A 16,420-nucleotide genomic window follows, 5' to 3' on the forward strand; every position below is an offset into this window, starting at 1 on the left:
TCGAGATAGAACTATATAAAATGTTCATTGCTGACATAGTATATGATCATGAATTGTTCTTGACCGCAAGCATATGCTTGAGATTATTCCTTGCTTTGGTTATATATACTTTTATTTCTGCTAGAAGCCTTTGCTTGTTGCATCTAGAAACGAACACGTGGCCTCCTTTGAAATGAATTTATTTTACCAGTCTCATCCATTTTTAGTTTTTGCTGGGAACCTTTCTTCTGTAGTCTGCCTGCGTATTCCTATACACATTAACATGTCAAAGTCCGCGTAAGATTAACAGTGACAGATTGGTTATATTCGGACACATTTACAGGTGTCTTTGGTTTAGTTGCCAATGAGGGTGGGGACAGATAATAACCTTGATGTTAACCAACCTCTCTTTTTCTTCACAATGATTGACTTTTGACTGTACCAGTTTTGACTAAAAATATTCTTTTGAAATATCTTATAGTTATGTAAATAGAAGAGTATATCACTAGATTTGTAACCAAAAGCAGTTTAAGCATGCCATTTTTTTGGGAGGACTTTAAGCATGTCATATATATCTAGCTATTTGTACAAATGTTCGCTTGAAAGATCAATAATGGCAAAACATTAAGCAGTGAAACACATTCTGAAATAATGGAGATTAGCACACCTAATGGCCTACTAGCTAATTTCTACTTAAAAAATTGACCTACTAACTAATAGCTAGACACTGCAACAGGATCATGCTGTCACTGTTGGCGGTATATTCTCCCAAAGAGATCGAATAAGCCTCGCATATACTAGGCTGTAATCACCAAGAGGAGGTTTCTCTTTTCTTTAAACCGTGTCAAGAGTTGAAGGGCATGCATCCAGTCAATAAGGCACGTTACCTTATCCTCCTACAAAGATTTGTTTAACTGTTTGTGCAGGTTGGTCGCTGCAGAGCTACGTACACTGCCTGCCTCTCTGAATATTCTGAAGCGTGCATGAATGCATATACAGACACGCATCATTCATAGATCGAGTACACAGTATTAAACTGCTGGCAATGATTCCAACATATTTTAACTGCGTTATGGATTCAGTACCGACCTTCCCCAGTTGCAGCTGTAGCGAGCGAGCTACGGTGGGCTCGACACTTGGAGCTAGGGATCGTGGAGGTTAAAATACAGTGACATGATTGGCTGTTTTATAATCTCCCAGTTGTAGTAACATGCACGCTGCTTGGCTCTATCTTTGCTTGTCTGACTGAATCTTATTATGTGTAGTAGTGGTCAAGTACGTGGATGATGCAAGTAATTAAACTGTGAAGCATATGTCGTCAAGTGCGTGGTTAATGAGCCTCTTACACGCAACTGAAAGTACAAATTAACAAACCTCCAGAACCTAGGCCTTTTACATTGGCTAAACAAATGTCTGGCCTCCGTTAGATCTTGGAAATAAAGACGATAGATAGCGCAAAGCAGCGATGACTTTGGGTAAAAGTATAAATGAACTGCCCGTTGTTTCTATCACCGGCTTATATATGACTTTGGGCCTTTGGGGGTGCAAATAAACTGGTTGGTCTATATAAATCGACGATCAATAAAATTCAGTTTGAACTGGGAAGCGCTTTAATTAGTTTCAAACATACTCCACCTGTCCGAATAAATAAATTCCTAGAATTGTTTTTATAAGTCAAACCATTTTATCCTTGACCAAATTTATAGAAAGAAGTACAGATATTTGTTACACCAAATGAGCACGTTATGAAAATATAGTTCATATGATGTATATAATGATACCAATTTGGTGTCATAAATCTTTGTGCTCTTTTCTATATATTGGTCAAACTTAAAACCGTTGTTGAAATAGCTGTTAGGCACGGCGTTGGGGTTGGAGCGGTAGCCATCGATCACCTACCAAACTAAAGGATTGTTGATTGGTCGCATGAGATTCAGATACTCTTGTTGCATTGGTCACATCAGTACAGGCACGGGATCTCTGTATACCAACCGCTACCATATGCCAGTAGCAGTCTAGCAGATATGATGAATGGACGATAGGTACAGGTACTTGTAACAGATAGACGCTGCATATATCTGTTCACAAGCGGTGCATGAAGAGCAAAGCACAGGATCAGACCAGATCGGAGGAGTAGTTGCACAAATAATTAATATGGAGGTTACTTCTTATTATTAACAATGCTGCATGTATCATGCATATCGCTGCGCATCTATATGGAGAGGTTCAGGTAACTCGGTTGTTCTTATTCGTCAGTTGCATGCACAGATAAACAACGAAGATCTCTATCGTCGTGCAAGCCCTAAGCCAGAGCCCAGAGACGATCGATAATACGTATAAACGATTGACATGACACGATACACTTTACAGGTTAGTTGCCGGAATATATACATAACCAGCTTAGGCCACGTTTAGATTGCAAATAATTTCAATCTGATGAATAGTAGCACTTTCGTCTTATTTGGTAAATATTGTCCAATCGTGGACCAACTAAGCTCAAAAGATTCATCTCGTGATTTCCAACTAAACTGTGCAATCAGTTATTTTTTTATCTACATTTAATGCTCCATGCAAGCGGCTAAAAATTGATGTGATGGAGAGAGAGTGAAAAAACTTGGAATTTGGAGGTGATCTAAACAAGGCCTTAGTTGAAGATGCTGAGGATCGATGGATCATGTGCCCGTCTGGCTGGCATTCAGGCCGCACGTAATTAACTCGGTGCCTGGCTAATAAGATGTCGATGCGTCGTACGAACTGATGCATGCACACTGCACACCTGCAGTCTGCTACTTGATATATATGCATGCATGCAAATGCAATGATGCAATGCAACGCAACGAGCTGCGAGATATGCATGGCTATGCATGCATGATCTGCACGAATGCATGCATGCCTGCAAATAAAGGCGATGGTTGTTACACGTCCTCGTCGTTCTCGATCGCGGGCTCGATCGATGGATGCTTTCGCCTATATTGAGCCCATGCATGCATGTTACTTGCGTTTCCAGGAACGTGCATGAGATTGCATTGGGATCGAGAGGCACTTACTCTACTCGTCGATCAACTAACTCCGATCCTCATGTGCAGATAGATATATACATGCTTAATCGATCCAGCTGCCACTTGCCACATTTTTTTTTGAACAAACAGGAGGGGCTGGAGTCCCTACTGAAATTTATTAAGAGCAGCCTGTTCGCTTGGTCGTATTTGGCTGATAAGCCATGGCTTATCAGCCAACGAACAATATTTTTCTCTCACACCAAACCAGCCAACCGTACTTCCAGCCATGGCTTATAAGTCAAACCAGCCCAAACGAAACAGGGCGAAGATGGTCATTGATTGGGCCCAATAAATAGCACAGCAGCGACTGAAACTCGACACGTACATACTTTTTTTTTCAACTTGGATATTTCATTCATTGATCAATCAGGGTCATAATCTGAAGTCAGCAGGTGATTCGGCCACAGCTGCAGCTGCATGCAGTGGCCAAGTCAGTGTAGGCGGTGTGCTATACGCTGTAGGCTGTAGCCTGTAGGTCGATATATCGTCGATCGATCGGCCCAGTACGTAGGTTGCAAAACAAAGTGTCAACATATATAGCTCATCATCCTCCAAAAAAAAAAGAAGAAACATATAAAGCTCATCAGATCGAACTATATTATCCAAGGTGGCCCACTGACGACCCTGATGTGGAGAGCCTGCCTGTCTCGCCTCAGCTTAGCCGCAACAGGCTAGGCCGCAGGCACGACGCACTGCCGCTCCAGATAGACGCTGGCCTCATATCCCGGGCTCCCGGCAGGCAGACGAACATGCCATGTCTACCTCACTCGTGGAATGAGACCGATCGAAAGCTGCATGCGACTTCATCTATGTATAATAAATGATATCCGGCCTGTTTATAAACTGCTTATATATGGCCAAAATAAGGTTGAGACTAACAACCTAACGATGCATCTTTTTGCAGCTTATTTGGATCACGCGCTTATTCCAGTAGAAGCTAGGTCTAACTAGCTTATTTTGACCGTCAATTTTACTTTATTTGTGCAACTTATCTGAAAAACGTTTCCCAGATAAGCTATATCAAATAGGATCATCATTACCAATCACTTCCGACGAACATTTAGTGGGGTTCCAAATTCTAGAGGAATCACTTAACTAAGCGACTTCGTCTATGTACAGTACTACAGTGCTGTACATGTAGTGTGCAGTACTGTAGTGTATCCAATGGGATAATTTACTGGCAGCTAATTATCCAATGGGATCAGTAATTGCATATGTAGTGTATGTACAAAACACTAGTAAATTATTAGGGCTAATAAATAATCTAGTAGCTAGCTAGTAGCTGTCTGCAGGCCTTGGAATCATATTGTTGACGTTGAACAATATGAAGAACAAAATTGGCATCTGATCGAGACTTTTCAACATGTGTGCATGCGTATAGGTCGGGCGTTCGATGCATAAGAGCCAGCCAATTCCGAATCTATTCCTCGTTCATATGTGTGCGGTTGTGCTCTTCTCTAGCTCTTTATATTAATCATCTTCTCTATCCCAAAGACTCATTAATTGTTTTTTCTAATCATAATACATACAAACATACATGCTCATCCTTATGAACATATATATAATATATTGGGCTTGCTAGCGTTCAGATGTCTGGACGGATGGGGCGTCCAAACGCCCGCGCCTGCAATCATTTTCCCACGACATTTCATGCGCCCACGCACGAGGCCTGCGCCACCCCGAACATCACCAGCATCGAGAAGAGGGGGACGGGGCGGCGATGCTCAGATGGCGCCGGAAGGAGAAGGAGACACCGAGACGAGGCAACAGAAGTTGAGGAGGGAGATGCAACACCCGATCTTCTTTTGAAACATTCAGATCAAACACTTACAACATACGTCAACATCCACATAAAACACTTGCAACATATGTGTGGAACATATGCAACATCCAAAATAAAAACACTTGCCAAATACGTCTGAAAACCAGATGAAACATTAGGAACAGAAGCTGAACATACATATACAACCATTGAAACATATGCAATATTCCAATATACTTTTGCAATATCCACATGAAACACTTGCAACATACCTATGAAACATCTGAAATACTTAAAATATGCCCTTCGTATCGTGGTGTCTTCGGCCGGTCTCGGGAGACGATATCCTAGCTGGCGACGAGCTTCTTCTGGTGGCGCCAGGGTGGTGGTCGCGCGGTGCATGCTGTGGCCGTGACGAGCGAGCACGGAGTGGGGCCCGGTGGGGGATGGCTGGAACGGCGAGCTGCAGTGGGGCGGCGCGGCGAGGGATGGCTGCAGCAGCGTGGCAGACTGGGGCGGCGAGGTGCAGATGGGGTCATGTTCGAGAAGATGGCCGCAGCGGCGATGCAGAGTGGGGCAGGCAGATGGCCGCGTGGCGTTGTAAAACACATGACGTTCGAGCGAGTATGGAGATATTTTTGAGAGAGATGAGAGAGACATATAGAGAGGTAGGCTTGTTGAGCCGGTACGGTGGCGCGCAGGGCCAGGAAGGCTGCGTCCGGTCGGACGGACGCCGGCCCCTGAGCATTCCTGATAATATATTTGATCCTAAAGTTAACGTAGACTTGAGTAAATTTGGCTTGCCCTCGTGGGGCTAAGCCTAGCCCATTCTTTAGTAGGGCAAGGCTTACACAGAGGCAACCAACTTAAAAAAGGTTATCTGACTCCAAAATAAATTATTTTTATAAATTATTTTTAAACTAAAAAAAGCAAGCTATCCGACTGGTCTAGCTAGGTTGAACACTCGAGTCAGAGCCTGTTGCAAAAAATAGGCCCAAGTTTGCCCACAGGAACAGAATTTAAGCTAGAAATTAATTAAATGGAACTTTTGACGACTCAAACCCACAAAATGCTTAGATCTATATTTATCATGGACATAACGATGTCGGCGGAACATCATCACACTAAGTCAAATAATATTTGTAGGGGTAGCTCTAGAGGCTTTGTAGGAACGGTTTGTTCAGCCGCCCCTACCCAAGCGCCTCTATAAATCATGCATTTGTAGAGTCGGTTTTCAGACGGCCCCTACAAATAGGGGCGGCTGATAATACCAGTCGTCTCTATAAATCGATTTGTAGGGACAGATGTATATTGAGCGGTCCCTACAAATTAATTTCCAGAAATCATGAAAAAGGGGGGAAATAGCAAATTTTTTCACGATTTTTGCACATTTTGGGTCGCCTTGGATTTGAACCCACAACCTCTCCCTCGCGTGCAAACTCATCTACCACTGCACCCAACGATCACTTATGTTTACAATCCATTTTGGTTCCCCATATATTATACAAAACTGAGCATAAATTGATTGTTTGAGGCCCCAAACTAATTCAAATGAAAAAGTTGTCAACTACAAAGTTTTATAACTTTTCGAGATCTACAACTTTCATTTTGGTAGTTTCTCCATCCGAGGTCACTTCTAAAATTTGAATTTCAAATTTTAGAAATTCGAACGTAGTTTTCCATGACAAGATGATTTCAAATGAGAAAGTTATCAACTACAAATATTTCATAACTTTTTAAGATCTACAACTTTTATTTTTACTGTTTGTCCATCCGAGGTCGTTTAAAAAATGAAAATTTCAAATTTTTGGAAATTCAAACGTAGTTTTCCTTAACAAGATGATTTCAAATCAAAAAGTTGTCAACTATAAAGTTTTATAACTTTTTGAGATCTACAACTTTTATTTTGGTTGTTTCTCCATCCGAGGTCGTTTACAAAATTTGAATTTTAGTGCTTAATTTTTAAGAATCGGTGTCTATTTGTAGGGGTTGTTCAATATTGAACCGCCCCTACAAATCTGATTTATAGGGACGGCTGGATATAGAGTCGTCCCTACAAATCGAGGTATTTGTAGGGGCGGTTGATAACACCAGCCGCCCCTACTAATCTATTTGTAAGGACGGCTCAATATAGAGCCGCCCCTACAAAGAAAGAGAGGCGTTGCCACAAATCGGTTTTGTAGTAGTGTCTATCACTAAAGTAAGTGTCGATGTTTCATCACCGATAGCCTGCCACGGGGGTACCCGGGGCAGTTTGTTCAGGCTTCAGCGTATGCAGAACTCGACGGTAAATGCAAGAGACAGTCGATTTATCCTAGTTCGGACCCTCGACCGTGATCGAGTAATAGCCATACATCCAGTCGGCGTTAGCCTTTTACGTTGGATTAATTGTAAAGTGTTCTGTTACGTTATCTCCCTTCTAGGAATCCCGCCCTCCTTTATATAGTCAGGAGGTCAGAGTCCTAGTCGGTTTCCAATGAGGTTCCTAATAGGATTACAGAATAATACTACTACTAAGATTACATGAAAAGAAATCCTAGTTAGACTTGATCTTCTCCCTTCCTTGTGGGGTATCTCGTGGGTCCCTCATCGATAAGCCCCCGAGCACTTCATGGTTGAGCTCTGGAAGCCTCATCTTGTTCCTTCAGGTCTTGCCGAGCAGGAACAAGCGTCGTCCGAGTGCTTTCCTAAGTGAAACCATGTAGCGCTTCTTGGGATCTTCGAGTGGTATGTGTTTTTTTAAGAAAAAGTACATCCGTCTGGGTGTAGCCCCCGAGCCTCTTGCTATTTGGAACAAGGAGCTGGAGGGTCTTGTCTTGAAATTGTTTTGATTCTTCGTCGAAGGGCTCCTGAGCATATACCCTGGTTATTTATAAAAAAGAACTCGGATATAGCTCGGTCCGGGTTCTTTTTGTCGTGAGGCCTTGAAGTGGTTTGTCTTGAAGAAGTCTTCTTGGTGACGTGCGCTTTTTCGAAGAAAAAAGTGCACTCACTGAGTGTAGCCCCCAAGCCTCTTGCTATTTGGAACAAAAAGTTGGAGGGTATTGAATCTTATGTTGTTTGAAAATTGCTGTCTTGAAGAAGTCTTCTGAGTGATGTGCGCTTTTTTTTTGAAAAAGTGCACTCACTGAGTGTAGCCCCCGAGCCTCTTGCTATTTGGAACAAAGAGTTGGAGGGTCTTGAATCTTAGTTGTTCAAAGAACTAAAAGCATCTCCTGTTGTAGCCCCCGAGCATATATCCGGGTTCTTTTATTCAGAAAGAACTCGGATGCAGGGTCTTGGCATATTCTCTAGTAGTCTGCTGTTGTCAGATGTAGTTGTATGGTGGTGGTTGAGTGTAAATGTTGTTTGTTCACGAGTTGTACAGTGTTGGTATATTCTTTCAAATATGCTCGTCCTTGAGTACTGTTCTTTCAAGCCTGAGTCCTCTTTTATTAAATTCTATCTTTTCACGGTGTCCTTTGTTAGGTTTGTTCCGTTGGTGCTCCCGGTCCATGTGCACCACTTCTTTGGTCTATAAATACCTTCCTGGTATGCTATTTTGATTCATTGAGCATTTTGTTGCGTGGTCTGAAATCTCCGTAGTCATGAATATGATAGTTTCTGAAGTAGAGTAGCCTTCGGGCGTATCTTGTAGTTCTTGTATATCTTGTCGTAGCTGGAGGGAGTCTTGTGATAGAGATTAGAGGTAGACTAATCTCACAGCGGCATTGTACTAGGAGGTACGTGGCGGTAGTTAGAGGAAGTCTTGTGATGTGGGATACATTCCTTCATCCAGCAGTTCTGGGTAGATCCCCCTTGCCTGCCCTACGACTGTCCGGTGCAGATCAACGCCTGATCCGGTGTCACATTGGACTTGGGTAGACAGATGCCTGCTGGCCTTCCCTGGTCCATGTCGTCCCGCCGTGCTGCTAACTTCCGCCTTGGATGTACTGTGTTCGTCCTTTGAAGAAAATAGTGTAGCCGAGTGTGGTTTGTTCTACTGAGTAGCAATTTGGAACACGTAGTCGTTCCAGAGCCTAGTTGTGTCCGGGTTCCTTTTTGCTATCTTGATCGTCGTAGTACCGAGTTCGTTGGGTCTTGTAAGATGTGTAATCTTGTAATTTTTGAAGCCATTTGTAATGGAAAGAATCTTGTCTTCTGAGTTTTCATTCTTTTTTCCTGCTTATGTCCTGGTTGTTTATGAGATTCCCGAGTTCTTTCTATAAGAACTGAGTTCTTGTGTTCCTTGTGAGGTAACCCTTCATTGCTTCATGGTTGATGAGTTCTTTTTGTAGCAATATGATAACTCTACCTTGGTGCTGGATGGATAAATCTGAAATCTGCCCGTTGAACTGTACCTTTGTGTAGAAGTGTGTCGTCCATCATTTCAGCTGTGTCAGTTGTGTTGGGAAATGGACCATTGCGTTCTCATGCCGTGTTTAGACGGGCCTAGTGGGTGACATTTTTTATTGCTTTAACAATATATTTAAAGGCCTTCTTTCTTCTTTTTCTTTGCTGCCCTGCTTTTGCCTTGAAATCCTAGTCCTCAAAACTCCGCCATCGCCATTGTCGCTGCCGCTGTCTGAGCATCCTCATTTCTTAGTGCTTTATTACTTTCACTAGTATATGGGTAGGAAGAAATCAGCGAGCAAGTCCTAGGTGACTTTTGTAGACGAGGAGGCATCGCTTTCTATGATTGAAAATCAAGAATTCATGGCCATGAGGGCTGCTCAGAAGATCTGGCCAGCTCCGACTACGACTGAGGATCAGTTGCGCGAGCTTATTAGTGATTGCCTGATCCAGGACAAGGACATTGCTGAGTGGAAAGCTCCAGGCCAGCATCGGGTCCCAACTCCAGGCCCTGGTGAGATTGTTCTTTTTGTCTCCTTTATCCATGCCGGACTCTGCCTTCCTGCTTCTGCTTTTCTTCATCGATTTCTCAGTTATTTTGGGATTAGCTTGAACCATCATACTCCTAATGTTGTCCTTCATCTTTCTGTTTTTGTTCATCTTTGTGAAACTTTTCTTGGAATTCCTCCTTCTCTTTCTCTCTTTCGTTACTTCTTCCGTCTGAAGCCCCAACCCCGCAGCGATGACACCTATGTTCTTGGTGGTTGTGGGATTCAGTTTTGTTAGGGTCATAAGAGTAAATTCTTTGATTATGACTTGGTTGATTCTATGAGGGATTGGCGTGCCGACTGGTTTTATGCCACCAATATGATTCCTCCTCTTGTTGTTCATTCTTGTTCTGGTCCCGTGGTTAATGACCGATGAGAAAAGAATCCCCTGATGGTGAATGAGCTCCATGCGATCAAGCCGTTTCTTGAGAGGATATGTGCTCTAAAACAGCAAGGCTTGACCGGCTTCGGGATCATTTCCAGTTTTCTCCGCCGCCATGTTCAACCTCTAAAGGAGCGAGAGAATTACGGTTTTGAATACTCTGGGGCGGAGGACCCTTCTCGTATGGTCCCTGCCCTTGAGTTGACCGGTGAGGAGGTGCTCGAGCGCCTTCAGAAGATGTTGAAAGGAGTAAGCATCGTCCCACATACTGTCCTTAAGTATTGTGCTAACAACCCGCCTCCTGCTATGAGTTGTTTTTTCTTATGCCGGTACTTTTCGTATTTCCTTTGCTATCTCCACTTTTCACTTAATCTGTCTCGTCTAGTTGTTTTACTCTTTTATAGGAATTGGGGCGCAACTTCGTTGATCCGATCACCCTTGATGACTGCCCTGCCATTGTGGAGACTAGGGAGAATCTTGCTGGGGCATCTTTAACCAGTAAGTTTCAAACCACCGTGATGTTTCCTAGTGTTTCTTCCATATTTCTTGACACATATGTAGAGTATGTTCCTCATCCAATTCCTCGATCTCCTCGTAGTGTTGGAAAAAGGGGGCGAGCGGATTGTTCTTCTTCTATTTTGTCTGCTACCAAGAAGTCTCGCCAATCGAGTACTTGTCCAGGTACTCAAGTTATATGTAGCGTGCTCCTAGGTGAGCATATTAATATGTTTTGTCTTTTCGTTGTTTGTTTTTGCCTTTAACCGAGTACTTTCCTTCTTTTTTAGATGGCGCTGTGGTTGCCATGTTTGAGAGTGAGGAAGATGAGGATGATGATGCGGCCCTTGTTATGCATCGGTGAGTTGATTTCTTGTTTTCCCTGCTGTTGAACACCTCTTTTTGTTGTGACTTTGACCTTGTTCTCTTGTAGTAAGCGGTCATCGACCTCGAGTTCTTCTAGGGCTCCGGTACCGACCACGCCACTCCTATCGCAGGGTGGTGGTAATATTTTTGCTGCTATAGTTCCCCATCTAAGGTCTTCTTTTGGTTTTATGAAGAAGAAGATAGCTGAGTGAGTGAATCATCGTTCTATTTTTTTTGCTTTTGTTTTCCTTTTTTCTGATTCATATTATTATCGTCGAGTTTCCTTATCATCTTGCAGACCCTCGCCTTCCCTTAACCCTCAGTTAACCTCTTGTCAGTCTTCTGGTTTGCCCCGGTGTACTGAGTCTCAGGATCCTAAATGTACGGTCGGCGAGGTGGCTGTGAGGGAGATAGGGTTCTCTGGTGATCACGCAGCTGCTGATTTGCTGGCTCCGGAGGTGACTATGGCTATGGCGGTGGAGCCATCTGAGGAGGTAGCCGGGGCTTCCCAGGGTACGGCCCTAGTCTTGTCTTCTTTGCCTCGGCCGGCTTCTCCCTCTACTCCTCTTGCTAGTGGCATTCAGCGTTTGGATGATGATGTGGTGCAACAATTCAATGCCACTCATCGGTTGTCAGAGCTGACCACTGCCTAGGGAACCTTTGTGACTTCTTTTGGGGAAAAACTCCAGGTAAGTTTTTTCTGAAGTTCTTTCTTTGGATGTTCGTCTTTCTTCTATTCTTATGTCTTGTTTTTCTCTCTCTCCTTTGTTCAGTCTTTTTCTCGGGATCATACCGGCTTCTTTTTCCCATCTGAAACCGAGAAAAAGTTGTCTTCTGAGGTTAGTGCCCTAAAAACAGAGCTTGACCTGTGTCGGGCTGAGATGGAGACCGAGCATCAAACGCACCAAAGGGAGGAAAAAGCTCTCTGTGCCCAGGTGGTTGAGGCAGAAAAGCGGAGGGATGCTGTTGTCTAGGAGGCCTTGAAGAATGTGGAGGCCATGAAGAATGAGTGCAATGGTATTGCGGGTTCTTTTTGTTTCCTTTTGTATTCAAATTTCCCTTTCTGCTGACTTGTTTTTTGGTGCCTGGTCTGGGTATTGGGGAAATGAAGACACTTGCTCGCAATAGTCACAACAGGGTTGAAGAGGTAATTACTCATGCTGAAGAAGAACTCGCGCTTACCAAGTTGATTAGGCGTGGAGCTGACAGGGATCTTGTGCAGGTCCAAAAAATAGTTGAAGTCTTGACTGGTAAGTTGGCGACGGCTACTGAGAACTGGAATGCTTTGTGGAAATCATTTCGGTCAGTAGCCGATCTTCTCTGGACTCCATCGGATGATGGTCAATCTTGGGCTCAGTTTATTCCCCAAGTTTTGACCCGTTTCCAGGAGTTCGTGAAGAGGTGCGCCCAACTATGTACCATAAATGTTCTTGTCCAGGTCTGGGTTCTTGCTCCGGAGATGCCTTTGTCCAAGATTGCAGAGGAAGCCGAGTGTCAAGAATATCTGGATGTCGTTGAAAAGGTGGAGCCTGAGGTCGATGATTTAGCCAGGAGGATCGTAGATAATCTTAATATTGATATTTCTTCTCCTGATGACGATGCTTGATATAATTGACCTTTTTATTTCAGCCTCTGTAATAGGATACTATACTTCTTTTTGAATGAAGATCTTTTATTTTTTGTTGATGTCTTCTTTGCCTAGATGTCTTTGATTTTGACAAGTACTTGTCATGCTTTCGTCTACGCCATGTAAACAACTCGGTATTTATAGATTGTTGTCTTGACAAACTTTCTTGATTTGTCGAGTGCTTGTCTGGCTTTCGTCTGCACCGTGTAAACAACTCGGGGTAAGTAGATCTTTGTCTTTACAACCTTTTTGTTCTTGTTAGTACTAAAAAGACTTAGGACCAGCGATCTCAAGCATCTTCAGCTTCTTCTTTTTAGCTTTTTGCTTAACTCGAGATGTGGCCAGCATCTGGCTCTTTCCCTGGTTGTAAAAACATCTTAGGATCGGTTCGGGTGTTAGCTTATTAGCTACCCTCATTGGTGGGCTCAAGCATCTTTTCAGCTTTTTTGCTCTCGGCCGGTATGCTTAGGCATAATTTCAGCCATTTTGCTTTTTGGTTTGGGTGTTAGCTTATTAGCTATCCTCATTGGCGGGCTCAAGCATCTTTTCAGCTCTTTTGCTCTTAGCCGGTATGCTTAGGCATAATTTCAGCCATTTTGCTTTTTGGATCAGGTGTCAGCTTATTAGCTATCCTCATCGGCTGGCTCAAGCATCTTTTCAGCTCTTTTGCTCTTAGCCGGTATGCTTAGGCATAATTTCAGCCATTTTGCTTTTTAGATCGGGTGTCAGCTTATTAGCTACCCTCATCGGCTGGCTCAAGCATTTTTTTCAGCTCTTTTGCTCTCAGTAGGTATGCTCAGGCGTAATTTCAGTCATTTTGCTTTTTGGATCGGGTGTTAGCTTATTAGCTACCCTCATTGGCGGCTCAAGCATCTTTTCAGCTCTTTTGCTCTCGGCCGGTATGCTCAGGCATAATTTCAGCCATTTTGCTTTTTGGATCGGGTGTTAGCTTATTAGCTACCCTCATCGGCCGGCTCAAGCATCTTTTTAGCTCTTTTGCTCTCGGCCGGTATGCTCAGGCATAATTTCAGCTATTTTGCTTTTTGGATCGGGTGTTAGCTTATTAGCTACCCTCATCGGTGGGCTCAAGCATCTTTTTAGCTCTTTTGCTTTCAGCCAGCGTGTTTAGTGAAAACAACTCGGGAAAAGTCATAATAAGACATATGTTGTCGAGGAACACCATCTTTATTGATCATGAACGTTTACATGCTTAGTAAAAACGACTAGGGGAAAGCCATAATAAGACATATGTTGTCGAGGAACACCATCTTTATTGATCATGAGCGTTGATCTCTTGTGGCTTGTATATATATTCTTCCATGAGTTGTTTTTATGTGTAGAATCTTCTTAGTTGCCTGATGTGTCATGTATTGTTGACTTCTTTTCCATCTTCAGTTATCAACTTGTACGTGCCTGGTCCGGTAACTTTTGTGATAATAAAAGGACCTTCCCATGGACTGAGTAGTTTATGGCGTCCGTCAGTTTTTTGTATCCTTCTTAGTACTAGGTCTCCAATTTGCAGTGATCGAGGCTGGGTATTCTTGTTGTAGTGGCGCCTTAAACCTTGGAGGTATCTGGCTGATTGAAGGGTAGCATTTATTCTGACTTCTTCTGTACTGTCGAGTTCTAATCTTCGGGTGTGTTCTGCTTCTCCTTCATCATATTGTTCTATCCTTGGTGACGTTTAGATCAAGTCGGCAGGTAGTACGGCTTCTGATCCATAAACTAGGAAGAAAGGTGAGTATCCGGTGGCTCTGCTTATTTGAGTTCGTAGCCCCCATACTACTTTGGGTAATTCTTCAATCCATTTGGATCCATAGTCCACTAGTTCTTCATACAATCTTGGTTTTAATACGGCTAGTATGAGTCCATTAGCCCTTTCTACCTGTCTGTTGGCTTCTGGATGTGCGACTGATGCGTAATCTATGCCGAAGCCGCAATCCTGTGCCCAACTTTGGAATTCTGTAGCTGTAAAGGGAGAACCCAAATCTGTGATGATTTGATTGGGCATGCCGAAGCGGTGCATAATGTCTTGGATGAACTCGACTGCTTTGGCTGCGCTGTATTTTGTGAGTGGTTTGTATTCAATCCACTTGGTGAACTTGTCAATTGCTACAAAGATGTACTCGAAACCCCCATTTGCTTTCTTGAGAGGTCCTACTTGATCCAGCCCCCAGCAGGAGAAAGGCCAAGCGGGAGGGATGCAGATGAGATTGTGAGCTAGTACATGAGCTTGTCTTGCGAACATTTGACAACCTTTGCATTTTCTGACGAGTTCTTCTGCGTCTTTCAAAACGGTTGGCCAGTAGAATCCGGTGCGAAATGCTTTGCCGACTAGTGTTCTTGAAGCGGCATGATTTCCACAGCAACCTGAGTGTATTTCGTCTAAGATCTCTTTGCCTTCTTCAAATGAGACACATTTTAGGAGTACTCCTGATGATGCGGCTCTTCTGTAAAGCTTGTCCCCTACTAGGACATAGTTCCTGCTTCTGTGAACAACTCGGGTAGCCTCTGCTTTATCTGCTGGTAACTTATTCTCTTTGATATAATCGATAAAAACCTAGGTCCATGAGGTGGTGATTACCAAAATCTAGGTGCCTTTAGCTGGGAGTTCATGGGTTATCTCACCGGGTTGTTTGATAGAGGGAGCTAATAACTCCTCTATGAATACGTCGGGTGGGACCTTTGCCATGTCCGATCCGAGCTTAGCGAGAACATCTACTACAATATTAGAATCGCGCAGGACATAGAATTTCCAATCCTTGAAAATGTTTTTTGAGTTTTTGTATTTCAGCACAGTAAGCACCCATGTTTTCTTTGGTGCAGTCCCAATCTTTGTTGACTTGGTTGATGACTACTGCTGAATCGCCGTATACGAGTAATCGCTTGATTCCGAGGGTAATTGCTACTCGGAGTCCGTGGATGAGGGCTTCGTATTTTGCTTCATTGTTTGTAGCTTGCCATAATATCTGAAGGATATACTTGAGTTGTTTTCCGTCTGGAGAAATGAATAGAACACCTATACTGGCTCCGTCTAGCTTGAGCGATCCATCAAAGTACATCTTCCAATGGTCAAGGATGGTATTTGACATAGGTTGTTGAATTTCTATCCACTCGACAACAAAATCGTCAAGGGCTTGAGATTTAATTGCCTTCCGTGGGGTGAAATCGATATTGAGAGCACCAAGTTCAATTGCCCACTTAGATATGCGCCCTATTGCGTCTTTATTGTGTAGGATGTCTCCGAGTGGGAAATCTATTACCACGGTAATCTTGTGGCATTCAAAATAGTGGCAAAGCTTGCGTGAAGTGATCAGGAGGGCGTAGAGTAATTTTTGCACATGCGGGTACCGGATTTTTGATTCTGACAGTACTTCACTGATGTAGTATACGGGGCGTTATACTTTATATACGCGCCCTTCTTCTTATCTTTCTACGACTATCGCTGTGCTGATCATAGTAGAAGTTGCCGCAATGTACAACATCATGTATTCGTATTTCTTTGGAGGTGTGAGAACGGGCGAGGAGGTGAGGTATGCCTTAAGTCTTTTGAAAGCTTCGTTGGCTTCTTCTGTCCACTCGAACTTGTCTGTCTTCTTTAGTAGTTTAAAGAAAGGTAACTCTTTTTCGTCAAGTCTTGATATGAAATAATTGAGGGCTGCCATGCAGCCTGTTAGTTTCTGCACATTTTTGACACTTTGAGGAGGGCCCATCTCTGTTATGGCTCGAATTTGCTTGGCGCTGGCTTCGATTCCACGATGACTGACCAAGAATCCAAGTAGTTGTCCTGAAGGAACTCCAAATACACACTTGCTTGGGTTCAATTTCCACCTCCACCTTTTCAGGTTTTCGAAGGTTTGCTTTAAGTCA

The sequence above is a fragment of the Miscanthus floridulus genome, chromosome 3 (assembly GCF_019320115.1).
Source record: "Miscanthus floridulus cultivar M001 chromosome 3, ASM1932011v1, whole genome shotgun sequence".
Taxonomy (NCBI): Eukaryota; Viridiplantae; Streptophyta; class Magnoliopsida; order Poales; family Poaceae; genus Miscanthus; species Miscanthus floridulus.